Genomic DNA, 14,786 nt, shown 5'->3' on the forward strand with positions numbered 1-14,786 from the left:
AGATAGTACCATAACAAGTATGATCTAGATATACCAATATACATGTGGTAGCTCAGTGAAGTGGCTTATGTCACTCTTGAATACCTTATTTTCTTTATTTTTCATCACCAATCCTTTTGTTACTCATGAAACAATCAATCACATTACTGCACATATTCTGTTGTTTCTCTCACTCTCTCCTAGTTACAGAGTAGTAGCCGTGTTAGTCTGTATCAGCAAAAAGAATGAGGAGTACTTGTGGCACCTTAGAGACTAACAAATTTATTTGAGCAGAAGCTTTCGGGGACTAAAACCCATTTCATCGGACGCACGCAGTGGAAAATACAGTAGGAATTTTCTCTCCTAGCTAATGAACAACAGGATAATTTACTATGCCATTCCCCTCCTCATTTCAGGGATAAGGGTTGAAAAGGCAAACATTGGTGAGAATTCTTTTTGGGGTGAGAAAAGTCTGTGAAGCAGGGTGGATAGATTTAAATCAAAGCAATTTAAGTTACCATTTTAAATAATGATTTATATCAGCAAGTAGAAAAAGTTAATTTAAATAATCATTTTAATTGGGTTTTGTATTTGTACTTTTCCTAAAGAAAAGTTATTTTCCTAAATAAAGGTTGCTTCTCATTGGTTGGTAACCATCAAAACCTGATGATTTACAACTAAAAGATAGCCTCCTTTTTTTTGCCAACCAGGAGGATACTCTACATCAATGCACATTTATTGAAGAAATTACATAATCTGAAAAAAATGTAAGTTAAGCTTTTACATTTTTATTATATTAGAAAATAGTGAATGATGCATTTTGTATTTAGATGGTTGATTTTTTTATTTGCATTTTGTGTCAAGCTCTATTTGGATGGAAATTCAAATTCAATTCAGTACACAAAATAGCATTTTAAGGTTTATTTTAAATTTATAATTACATAAAACGTTACCTTAACTGTGCTGGATACATAATAAAAAAAGTTTATCAAAACATGAGTTGCATTAAAAACTAATTGATTAATTAAACAAAGGAAGTATTGACTGTAGTAGTGAATTGAATGGATTGTTTCTGGTCACCATGTTCTACAAGATGTTAGAACTAGTAGATCTAGTCCTCTCACACCTAGTTTTCATTCATAGATGGGAAGAAGAAAACAAGCTTTCCTGCTTTTCAATTACCAATTAGTTTCTTAACTTTGAATGAACTGATCATTGAACAAAACTCTTTGAATAAACTGAAATAAGGAAAAAGTTCCCTCTGTATCTACAGAAGATACTACTGCTGTCAAAAGCTGGTTTAGCATGTCAGCAAACTCTTGTGCCAGGTGCTTATCCAGTGACTTCGTCCAGTTCAGTGGTATGACTTTCTTTAAAACTTGGCAGCTAACGCGTACTGTTTAATATTACTGTTTGTATTTAATATAAATGATTATAAGTCCAGGCCTTAACATAGGTTGTTAATTTCAAATTTAATTTTAAAAAAATAAACCTGTATTTAATTTAAATAAAATAATCCAATTAAAAAAAACAGTTTTTCTTAAATCATCTATTTTTATCCAGCTTGGTTAAAAGCTACACTTCCACCCTGTCCCCGATCCAAGGGGAGAAGAGAACAAACATTTGCAACATCCCCACTTACAATTAGTAAGAAAAGAGTAGGTTGGAGAAAAATGATGCCTATTGTGTTCAGACCATCTTTTGCAAGAGCCCACACAAAGTATTAAAATGCAGACATAGAAGCATGATGAGAGAGATTGCAGATTCAATTTTATGGAAGTACTATAACCTGGCCAATAAGGGAACTGTGCAATCTCTCTCTCTCTCTCACACACACACTTTAATTTTGCACCTTCAAGTCCTTCAGAGAACAGGTCAGGAATGAACTGAAAATCTGTACAAGCTTGAAAGCTTGTCTCTCTCACCACAGAAGTTGATCCAATAAAAGATATTCCCCCACCCACCTTGTCAATCAAAAACCAAGTCAGTTAAGATTAAAGGTCTCCTTTTCCCTAAGAATAAGACCATTTTTGCACAACACTTTATTATCAACTGACCCCCAACAGGAACACAATTACAATGAAGGCAGCACTGTTTTGCTGATATCAAGGTCTAGAATAGTTCATTTTCAGCAGTTTTCCCAACAGGAGATCAATTTTAAGAAGCAATTACCATTAATGCAATTATCTGAGTGTGCTCCCTAATGGGTTTCACATGTGTGTGACTGAGATAACACAATACCTTCTTTAAAGTGACTACAAGCCAATGAAAGTTGAACATGCTGAAGATATGTGCTGAACAATGCATTTGGTGAGTATTCAATAGTGGGCTCTAATATATAATTTAACAAAGAGCGTAACCCACATAGCAAAGTATAAAATTAAATACAACATGGTGGCAATATACCCTGGAAACACTGATTTCATCCACAAGATGAGTAATTTTTAATGCCAGCAGCATGTTACATGTGGTGTTCTCAGCCAGGTGTTGCAAGATTAAATAAAGGAAAATAGAGTACTCACCTGAAGAGAGAAGAAGCTATAGGCTGTAAGAAAAGAAAAAAGGGAGAGGTTAAAAAGTTGTCACTTGTTCTCCATTTTCAAAACTTTATTATTTTACAATGACAGTAATGTAGAGCTAGAAAGTTGTCCAACACAAGGCTCTAACTCTGGTTTTAAAACTTTATGGCCCAAAACATCAGCTTATTAGTACTGTAGTAGAGCCAAGAAACAGCAATGAGAAATAGGGCCCCATTGTGCAGAGCAATGAACAAACATAGTAAAATACAGTCCCTGACCCACAGAGATTACAATATATATTTAAAAGACATAACAAGTGGGTGTAACAAACTGAGGGAATTGTAGGATGGAGGATGAGAATACCTGACTAGCTGTGTGTAAAAGGAGCAGAATCAATTCTTTTTATATATAAATAAGGAAAGATGAAAGGATATCAATAATACAACCTACTTCATGCAAAATGCCTATACTTAAAACATCTTTAGTTGCTAAAGAGCCAGTATCTGTCCTATGCATCTCCAGAGAAAACAAGTGTGAGCTGTTTGTACATGGAGAGGAATCTTCCAAATCTATGCCTGTGAATTATTTAGGTTTCTACATTACATATTTATACAGAGCAGGAACAAGATTTTGCCTGTAAACGTTTGTGACTTTTGCGTACAGAAATTCAGGACGAACTGGTTGCAGTCTGATTTCTTTGTATGCCAAGTAGTAGTACCAATGAAGATGCCAAAAATGTCCCTCTAGTAAGAGGATTACATCTCTTCTGACTGGCCCTTTTCTTCTTCTGAAGGAATGCTGAAAGGAGCAATTCATACATCACCTGGCTCCAAGGTGTCTCAAACATACCCAGGGATTTCCTTTTTCATGTAACAGCAATACACAATCTAAAAGTTTTTCCTGTCTTCAGTCAATTGAATACAGCTGGCACTGAACCCTCCTCTTCCTTATAGCCTCTTTTAGTGCCTAGTCAAGGAGCTCTATGAAATACTTTTTGAACAGTAGAGAAATTTGCTATCTCTAAGGTGCCACTAGTACTCCTTTTCTTTTTGCAAATACAGACTAACACAGCTGCTACTCTGAAATGTAGTTCACATTCCGCTAGAAAATAGAGCACAAAAAGGGGGCAGAAGGCAGAACAAAGACTGAGATGAATCCAGAGCAACAGAAATGTTTGCCAGTTTATCAGAGCTACACTTTATTCCAAGGGATCCAGAAGCAATTTATTCATTCCTGGTGGGTGAATTAGAAGGTGAATAAGTAGTCTGCAGAATACTGCTTTATACAATCATTACTGCAGCTGATTTTGCTGCACATCAAAAAGAAATGGAAATAACTAATTCTAATTCTGCATTATAAAGATTAACAGGCCACAAATCCTTCCAATAGCCCACTGAATTCAATAAACCTAATTATTTTTCCTGTACATTCTGCACAGTACCATCCTGCCATGTGCATTTGCTCTCCTTTCCTACTATGCTCTTAACTTCTGCCACCACATGAAACCCTTCAGCCACTATCCTCCAATTTGTGAATGTGACCTACCAGCATAAATAAGTGGAGAGAATTTTGCTCCCATAACTATTTGCACTCACAATTTAACTTAACTATATATATGGTCAAAATTTTTCAAATGAAATATTTGATTGAAATGTTGAAAATGGTATTTATTCAAAAGCAAAAAACTTTTCATTAAAGTTATGACTTCACAAAAAAATTTTTTTGCAAATAAACTATCTCCTCCTCCCCCCCCCCAAAAAAACCTACTGAAATTTAACCAATTTTTTTTTAAAAAAATAGCTGCTTATTTTTTCCAATATTCCAAAATATTTCTGTAACCTTTCATGCAAAAATTAAACAAAATTCTTCAAGAAATCTAAAAAAACAGTCCACTTTGAACTTAAGATGATTTCAAGTGTTTTTGCTAAAATTGTTTATTTTTCAATCAACTCTACCTCAATTGCACATGCAAACAGTTAAAGGTACCAAACTACCCATCTTACTGCAATGAAGTGTTATGAGTATGTCTGTGCTGAAGAAGTGATGAATGCTCTTTGAAATCATGACAGTGTTATTGTATCCATGTTGATCCCAGGATATTAGAGAGATAAGGCGGGTGAGGTAATATGTTATATATTGGATCGAGAGACAGACTTTCAAGTTTACACAGCGCTCTACTGCAGGTCTCTGTAAGCTCAAAAGCTTGTGTCTCTCACCAACAGAAGTTGGTCGAATAAAAGAAATTACTAACACCACTTCTAACTACCTCAACTGTAATGATAGACAAGGTGGGTGAGGCAAAGTTTGACTGAGGCACACTCTGTGTAACAGCTAAGTATTAATTAGTTTCATACAGGAAGGGGGTTAAGGCAAGTACGTGTTTAAGACCTGCAGCATGTGTTTGCAGGCCTATAATACATCATATTTAAACATTTAATAAAGAGAAGCAAATTGAGCGAAAATAGGCCACATACAGCATACTGTTTAGAAAAGACTGAATGCATCCGATGAAGTGAGCTGTAGCTCATAAAAGCTTATGCTCAAATAAATTTGTTCGTCTCTAAGGTGCCACAAGTACTCCTTTTCTTTTTGCGAATACAGACTAACACGGCTGCTACTCTGAAACCTGTTTAGAAAAGGGTTACTAAGTACATGAATATGAAAGTCATGGTCCCATATTCTTCCCTTCTCTAAGGCAAGTGGGGTAGGGGGGAGGAGAGGAGAGAGAATACGAGTAGCAACTACTCGGGAGAGCACAGGAGGAGCAGCAGCCTGGTTTCCATGTCTCATCTCTTCCAAAGAAGCCCCTCTGCCTATACCCCTGAAGTCACAGATTCTAAGGGGCACAGCACAGAACTTGAAGACCAGGGGCAGGGCTGGAACAAAAAGGTGTCCATAAGCCATCTTTCCACCCTCCCAGTCCTGGGCTGCTCCTGGGACAGGAGAGCCCCAGTGTAACTTACACAACCCTAGGGTCCTGTCTAAATTACAGCAGCATCCTCAGGCTGCCTTTTGGGCCTGTTGCCGCTTTGTCTCATCTCCAAGGCCCCAACATCCCCCTGCACTCAAGCCCTGTTCCCAGCACTCTCTGGCTGGTGAGGAGACAGTATCACAGTTGTTTCATGCAGTGCCTGAACTGAGGAAGTCTCCCCAGCTGGATACAGTGCATTTATAGGCTTATTTGGCCCTTTTACACATTGTACCATAACTACGTCAATGGGCAGGAGAATCTCACCCACCAATCTGAAAGCCATAAGGACATGCGCAGCAGGTTGCATAGGCTGGGGGAGGCTTTGCCTCCCTAAACAGCCAGGCGTGACCCTGTGCGCTGCTGTGACCACTCCCTGCGGCAGCGTGCGGCTCCAGTTTCCCAGTGCTCCACTGGGGCTGGGACCATGCGCCTTCCCCTGTTCAGAAGCTGGGGAGGATGCAGCCACCAGTCACCCGCCTTCCCTGGGCTGGGAAGGCTGGGGCTGCGCCGTCGCCTGCCTTCCTGGCATTCCGGGACTGGGGAGGCCGTGGCTGTCAGGCGCTCCTTTGGGGCTGGGTGGCTAGCTGCAGGACTGGGCCAGTGGCCACGGTGTGGGGGAGAGGCAGCTCTGGGCTCCAGCAGAAGGGAAAGGGGGGCTCAGCTCCAGCAGGAGGGGTGGGGCTGGAGGCTAGCCTTCCCCAGCTGGCGGTTCACGCGCTGCTCATGCACAAGGGACCATTATGACAATTCTGTCTGACCTCCTGCATAACTCAGGTAATAGAACTTAACCCAGTTATTACTATATCACCAGTCCTCCTCTACTTCCAGAGATCTCCCCCACCAAAGATAATACTAAACTTGTCCACATTATTTTCCAAGGTTTCTTGCCTTCTATGGACATTCAAAGATCAGCAGTGAGTTTTCTAGATATGCAAGGACATTTGGAGGCTTAAAGACTCAGACTCCCCTCCACCCCTCTTCCCAGTAGGGATTTCCCTACACCACCCCACCCACCCAAATTTGCCTCCCCACATTACATGCAGTGTTGCCCATTTAGTCGGTTGGAAATTTGAATGGAAATTGAAACATTAATACACACTTTAAAAGCATATACAGTGTATGAGAAAATATTTTAACCTGAGAAAGCATAATGGGTTTGAAAATTATGAACAAAGACGAATTTCCTCATACAGCTGTTATGACAACGTTGGCACATTTGTTTCGACTATATTGGCCTACTTAATAAATTCTAATTATTATTTGTAAGCAAGGTCTGAATGATCTCTTCCCTGACAGCTAGTGATGAGCCAAGGGTGAGTGAAAAGGCTTCAGGACCAGATTGTATTTACATGAACACATCTACTCTGCCTAGGTATCCAACAGACAGAGCTGTGATACCCAAGTGATCAATTTTGGCTGGTGTTGGATTACAAATCACTTGAGTATTAAATGTGGGGGTCATGAAATGTTGTTATCCTTATTGTAAGAATAAAGGGCAACAGAACTGTACTTAGCCTGACTGAATGAGGGGGTCTCCCTCAGTGCTTAATTTGTACTAGGGCTTGACAGGGCTGAGCCCCGGCAGCTCTAGGCTTGACAGTTCATAGCCCTGGGACCTCTGGGCTTGCCACATCAGTTATGAAAATAACAAACTTGCTTGAGCCCCAGCACCTCTTTCATTACAAAGTAAGCACTGGTCGCCCTCAGCTGAACTGCACTCCTTAAGCAGGAGGTTTGGATGCCATATCCTAGTGGAGAGAGACAGAGAGAAAGAGGGTGGGGCACAGGTGTTTTGCTTGGTGGAGTGGGCTCTGCCTAAGAGTCACAGGCACTATTTGACCTGCGCCTCTCTCCTCTTCAGAGATAGAGCTGATTAGGCTCCATAGAGAGTCTTTTGGTTTGTTAAATGACCTCTAGAGCTGAAATCACTGATAATCAGGTTTAAGTGCTTGGACCTGCTGTGGGACAGTGTTTCTGCGGAAGAGACAGCCCAGCCTGCATTAGCAGCAAGGTTCCCCCACTGAGAGCTGAAATACCTGAGAGCTGGGTGGAACCTCGAGAGGCCGACTCACATAGGTCACAGTGGCAGGTGGCAGCAGAAGGTGATGGTGCAGGGCCATTGTGGACAGAGCAGTGGAATGAACGGTGGCACAATGAACAGCAGCAGCCAGAACATTTGTTTGTTGGACTATGTTTTAGTGACTTTGCTCCAGAATACTGGATTTTTGACTGGGAAACATAAATATACATTTCCTAGTAGGCCAAGATTTTAAAAATGCATTATTTGCTACGGTCGTTGTCTCACATCATTGCTGTCTCGAGAGGTCATTATCTTGGGAGGTTTCTGTACTAAACTTTTTTATTATAATTAATTTTTATGCAAGAATGGCCATATTGGGACAGAACAATTGTCCATCTACCCCGGTATCCTGTTGTCCGACAGTGGCCAATGCCAGGTGCTTCAGAGGGAATGAACAGAACGAAGAATCATCCAGTGATCCATCCCCTGTCGTTCACTTCCAGCTTCTGGCAAAAAGAGGCTAGGGTCACTCAGAGCATGGTGTTGCATCCATACCCATCCTGGCTAATAGCCACTAACCTCCATGAACTTATCCAGTTCTTTTTGAACCCTGTTATAATTTTGGCCTTAACAGCATCCCTGGCAAGATGTTCCACAGGAGACTGTGCACTGTGTGAAGAAATACTTCCTTTGGTTTGTTTTAAACTTGCTGTCTATTAATTTAATTGGGTAATCCCTGGTTCTCGTGTTAAGCAAAGAGGTAAATAACACTTCCTTATTCATTTTCTCCACACCAGTCAAGATATTCTAGGCCTCTATCATATCCCCTTTTAATCGTCTCTTTTCCGAGCTGAAAAATCTCAGTCTTCTTAATTTCTCCTCACATGGAATCTGTTCCACACCCCTAATCATTTTTGTTGCCCTTCTAGGTACCTTTGCTGTCATAAATATAAAGGGAAGGGTAAACCCCTTTGAAATCCCTCCTGGCCAGGGGAAAGCTCCTCTCACCTGTAAAGGGTTAAGAAGCTAAAGGTAACCTCGCTGGCACCTGACCAAAATGACCAATGAGGAGACAAGATACTTTCAAAAGCTGGGAGGAGGGAGAGAAACAAAGGGTCTGTGGGTCTGTCTATAGTCTGTCTTTGTCAGGGATAGACCAGGAATGGAGTCTTAGAACTTTTAGTAAGTAATCCAGCTAGGTACGTGTTAGATTATGATTTCTTTAAATGGCTGAGAAAAGAACTGTGCTGAATAGAATAACTATTTCTGTCTGTGTATCTTTTTTGTAACTTAAGGTTTTGCCTAGAGGGGTTCTCTATGTTTTTGAATCTAATTACCCTGTAAGGTATCTACCATCCTGATTTTACAGGGGGGATTTCTTTATTTCTATTTACTTCTATTTTTATAAAAAGTCTTCTTGTAAGAAAACTGAATGCTTTTTCATTGTTCTCAGATCCAAGGGTTTGGGTCTGTGGTCACCTATGCAAATTGGTGAGGCTTTTTATCTAACATTTCCCAGGAAAGGGGGGGTGCAAGTGTTGGGAGGATTGTTCATTGTTCTTAAGATCCAAGGGTCTGGGTCTGTAGTCACCTAGGCAAATTGGTGAGGCTTTTTACCAAACTTTGTCCAGGAAGTGGGGTGCAAGGTTTTGGGAAGTATTTTGGGGGGAAAGACGTGTCCAAACAGCTCTTCCCCAGTAACCAGTATTAGTCTGGTGGTGGTAGCGGCCAATCCAAGGACAAAGGGTGGAATATTTTGTACCTTGGGGAAGTTTTGACCTAAGCTGGTAAAGATAAGCTTAGGAGGTTTTTCATGCAGGTCCCCACATCTGTACCCTAGAGTTCAGAGTGGGGGAGGAACCTTGACATTTGCCAATTAAAATATATCTTTTTGAGATGGGGTGACCAGACCTGCAGGCAGTATTCACGATGTGGGCATATCATGGATTTATATAATAAGTGTGGAGGAGCTTGGTTTACCAGACTGATCAGCCAAGCCAATACTGACAACCTACATGAAAAGGCTGCAAAACACCATGCCTCTGGACTGCATCAACATGTAGAAAGGCTTAAACCAGTCGCTGTCAAAGCCAATTTTAGAAGAACTTAATAAGGCTGTAAAGAATGCTGGAGACACAACTCAGTTTATGTGAACCAACATGGCTGTGCATCATACTTTCTATTTAAGCAAGAGATACCCCACACTACAAACTGGAGGCCACTGTTAAGTGCATTGTCACTTGTTTATCCTGAAGTTGGACACTGGCTCCGAACAAAACTGGCAAGTGCTTGCTATCTTTTGGCAAAAAATTCAGCTGTCTAGAAGCATGGGATGCAAAGTGAAAGACTCAGCAGTTGAAAGAGTGAAGAACTCTCTCATCACATTAAAAAAATGTGCATACATGGCTGATGTATACACCAATTCAAATAGGCATCAAGTATTAAGTCATTGTGTATGTTATCTTGATGTCCGTGCCAGGCCAGTAGATGCATTCTAAAAGTGAGGTTATAAAAGACACATCAGCTGCATCTGTGATATCTTAGAAGAGTTAAATGTTTGTAAATTGAACTGCAAACAGATGGCTGCTTGTGCATTTGATGGAGCTACAAACTTCTCTGGAAGACATAGTGGAGTACTAGCTTTGCTCATAGAAAAGTGTAACTCTAAACTCTCCTACACACACTACAGAGGCCATCTACTCCAGCTAGCACTAGTACAACCTGCAGAATCTTCAAAAGACATTAAAAAGCCATAAATTTAATTGCTTTGTTATACTCTTTTTTTCAGTAAGAGTCCAAAATGACTGAACAACTTGGAAACAAACAGAAGATACACTGGGACTGAAGTTCAAATTAGTCTACCCTGGGAAAACGTGCTGGCTTTCTCATGAGCGATTCTTGGCTGTTTTAAAATTACTGGCTTTGGAAAGTATCTACCAGGATAGGACAGATCTAAGTAGAGAGGCTGGTGTACTACTTTTATTACTAAAATTCAGAGAAGACTATCGTCATTTTCTGTCTTTTAAGTCTACCGTTGAAACCACTTGAGTCATTAAACAGTGCCATCCAGGCATCTGCTACACCAATAGTATATCTTTGTCCATCAATAGAAGCTACCCTGGGATCAATCACAGAGCTATCCCTTGAAAACATACTGGAAGAAGCGAAGACTTCAGTCCAGAAGTTGACTAATGAAAGCACATATATGGACTCCTTAAGAGAAGAGGACAAGAAGTGTTTGTTAAGCCAGCTGGAAAAATACACAGACTTGATTCTTACAAATCTACAATAGTGATTTCTGGATTCTACTCAACCTCTATGTAGCTTTTATAGATGGCTGTGTTATAAAACACCTACAGTTGAGTGGAAGTGAGGCACTACCAGCAATAGGTCTGCTATGTGATCAGGATAGAATAGAGAATTTTGAACACAGAATGGAATATCATACGACGAACGAAGGAAGATTTAACTTCAACTTCTTCTTTATCACTAGTGGTTCGACCCAATCTTTGTGCTATGTTTCCTGGGATGAAAGAAGTTGGAATTGTTACTCCCAGTCACAGCAGTTACAGTGAGCATTCTTTTTGCTCATTGAATAGAATTTTGTGTTCTGAAAGAAGTCACCTTCTGCCATGTGTCCTCATGAAGGACTAGAAGTAAAGGACACACAAGAAGACACCAAAGAGTTGTGCAAAATTACAACAAGAAACCAAGAAGGATGTACATGTAGTGCTTCAAAGTAGGCTTGAATAGCCAACTTTAATTTCTGTGAGGATTTTAAAACATGAGTTAAATCTAATAAAATGGTTGTGAAACATTTTTCAGTTTTTACTATGGTGCCATACAGCCCACCTTCGCCCTCACGGTCTCAACCCTCATCAGCCCTCAGCCCCCCGGTATATTCAAACTCCCTCACCCTCCCCCATTTTCAATTCCTGGGTAAAACACTGCTTCCCAGTCTACAGAGGTCAACATTTCACCCACTCAACAGAAAGATCTGAAGGAAACTATTAGAGTTTCCTGACTCCTACACAGGTGTTTCCTGCTTGGGGGATATGACATGACTTATGGTCAGTGAGACTACCATGCTTTATAAGGATTAAAGTTATTCTAGTGCAAAGGGCTAGAGGAGGCCCCATGCATCACTCCAACCCCAGTTAAGGATTTAAGTGAAATTTAAACCATATGCAAGTCGGTGTGGAGGCTCTACGGGGTGGAATTTCATTTTTAGCATTATTTAAGTTCCAATAAGAGATTTAGTATTCAAAGAGATAAATATTACCACCATTAATGTTTTAATCTGCAAATTCACAAACAAGACAGCTATTTAGTATTTTAAAATCCAAAAATGTTTAACAGGCAATTGCTAAAGATTAATACAAAAACTCTACTAACACACATTTCATTTTCTTCCCTAAAACATCTAACAAGAAACATTAATTTAATATAGGATTAAAAATGATTGAAGACTTAATCTTCTTTATATTCTTACCATAAGACATTTTAAATTAGTTAACACATTAATTACCATACATTTAAAAAAACTCCAAAAAAAAAACAACAGGTTTAGATATTCCCTAAGAGACAAACTGATCATCTTGAATTATACTCGCCACCTCTTGCCAACTTTCACACTTCAAAACTGACCACTCATTATACCAAAGCACTATTTGAGCTCCTGGTCCTACATTTCATGGTTAGAGTGGTTAGGCATGTTGCCAGTAGAATGCTTTTTAAACAAAAACTAATAAAATAAGAATCAACCAGTTAAAAAAATATAATAATGAACATTTTGTGCCAGGCCAGTGGTCATTCACATATTTCATTCTGACCACTCAAATATGCACTAATTTTTCAATTTCTGAAAAAGTAAAAGTTAGAAACTGTAATGATGATTTTGTGTGCAATGATCTATCACAAAATATGGCATTTAATCTAATTTTTATATTCAGTCATTATTTTCCAAAATTTCTAGAAAAATAGGACATCCTTATTTTTTCTAGCTGAAAATACGTCCTTAATTATTTTGTCATGTTTTCTTGTGATACTATTCAATTACTGAAAATGGCGAACATCTTTCTGGAAACAAATATATATACTGAGTTATGAGGCAAAAGAAAATGAAACAATTTTAAAAGTCAAGGCCATGCATGAAGGTTTGAATCCTCTAAAGCTAAAATGAATGGCTAAGCAAAGCATCTGAGGCATAACAGCTTTTTTGCTGGAGGAAAAACCAATTTATATCCCAGCTCACTGAACAATTTCTAGTCGAGTAAGTTTGCCTCAAAATGTTATTACATGATATAAAATTCATACATGCACAAAATATTATGTCTCTTTAAAATTATGAAATAGCACATGCTACTCTGAAACCAGTACATATATGTCCTGTTAGATAAAATATAATACAAGTTTCCATTATTTATGAAAGTATTCTATCCTTACAAGCTCAGACGGTATGAGATTTTGAAGGATTTCATGAGAATAAAAACAAACAATTACAAAAGTATCAAAAAGCTATAACTTTCAGGGTTGTACCATAACTATAGTAACAGTGCATATTCAGCAATGCAGTCCATATTCACTATGTAATAAATTCTCCTCTCAGTGTCCCTATTGTTACACTCAGATGTTGATTCTCTTTGATAAATGATTCCAAGTATCACTACTTAGGTTTTTTTTTTTTTTACTGAATTAACCACATCAAGTAATATATACAAGTACAGTTTCCTGAAAAGTATTTTAGGTGAGCAGTAATACTGCATGGCTGAATCATCATCAAATGAGCAGAGAATGCAGAGCATTTCCCTGTTGTGTTAGGTCAAAATACAATGAGGAATAGATATCATGCACCTCTGATGTCACTGGTGACTGTTATAACACAATCAGCAGGCAATTCCATTTTGATTCTGGGCAGTTACAGAAATGATGAAAAAGAAATGTAATGAAACCATATTTCTGAATGATCTCTTGGGACGCAGATCGTCTCGGATACATGCTGACCATGCCAAGTCTCACAGTTTCACTGTTTACCATCCAGGCACTGGCAAAGCTGTTATTGTCTGTTAAGTCTAATAATCCATGACAGGATAAAAGTATGTCATGACCAGTCTGAAACAGGAAAGGAGTCACCCCTACCAAAGGCCCAAATCCACATTCCTTGTACAATACACACTCTCACCAGGCTCAGTGCGTGGTTTGGGGTGTGCAAAGAACACAACTGGGACCAAAATAACATCCAAGTCTGCCGCCACTTCCCTGGAAATCAGAAAAGAGAAATGCTCCAAGAGCCTCTGCCACGTTGGCAGGCCCTACTTGTTTCTTACCTTTTGACCATTTGCTACTGACTCACAATAGAACAGATGCCAACAGCTTAGGTCAGATGCACGCACGTACCTGGTAATCAACACTGTGCCTGGAATTAGTTTTATATGTTTGGGTACTGTTGACACTGCTTAACTCATTTACATATATCTTGACAACAGTTAATTTAAAGGTTTTGGGATTGATTTTTTTTAATATAGCCTAGAGACAATTTTGGCTCATCCAAGCTTACATTTGTCCTTCAAGGATACTGTCAAGCACTTTTTCCCCCACCAGAAAGTCTATGATTTACATCTGCAGAGAAGGAATCAACCCCCAGTGTAAAGATGAAAAGAAACTGTTTGAAACCCTAAATATGCTTCAGACAAGTAATTATGGAGAATGAATTAGTTATCCACACAGTCATTAAGCAACCTCCACACTTGCATGAAAGAAATGAAATCATCTCGAGACAAAAAGGTCAGACTCCAAGGTCATAATAGAGGTAGTTGACTATCCTGTTAATTATCCTTAAACTATCCTCAGAAGTTGGTTGCAAGCATCAGGGGAAAGAGCTAGACCTCTGAAAATCCAACTCTCAATTTCTAGCTAAAAGAGAATGACTTGCAAAATGAGTCATCCTGATCAGAATCATTAGTTTCACAATATAGCACTGAAACTACATTCTAATTTATTTAGACTAACATCAAGGCAGAGTCACAAAGTGACTATTAAATTAGTAGAATTTACAAAGGGAAAAAAAAAACCCACAATTTCAGAGGAAAAAACCTGATCAACCACTTCACATCTAGTGATTTCCAGGTACATTTCCCCCCTTTCATGACTGTCACGTGTCTTCAAAGCATGATTGTAGCATCCTACCATCCAGAGGACAAAGTACTCTTCTCCTTGGAAAAAAAGAAGAACATGGCATCATCTCTGTATGTGATGCAACCATCTTTCCACTTCCATTTCGCCACAACTTCAGGATTTG

At 39.2% G+C, this 14,786-nt stretch overlaps 1 protein-coding gene across 4 annotated transcripts in view; it reads right to left on the reverse strand.

Moving 5' to 3' along the window:
* PTPRE (protein tyrosine phosphatase receptor type E) overlaps positions 1–14,786 on the reverse strand; it is a 262,459-nt gene that overhangs the window by 194,815 nt on the left and 52,858 nt on the right. For all 4 annotated transcript variants that reach the window (XM_084635439.1, XM_084635440.1, XM_084635441.1 and 1 more), the window contains one exon: positions 2,502–2,524. The gene's annotated coding sequence lies outside the window, so the exon portion shown is untranslated. The remainder of the gene's footprint in view (positions 1–2,501; positions 2,525–14,786) is intronic.

This window comes from Lepidochelys olivacea (assembly GCF_965140295.1).
Source record: "Lepidochelys olivacea isolate rLepOli2 genome assembly, chromosome: 7".
Lineage (NCBI taxonomy): Eukaryota > Metazoa > Chordata > Testudines > Cheloniidae > Lepidochelys > Lepidochelys olivacea.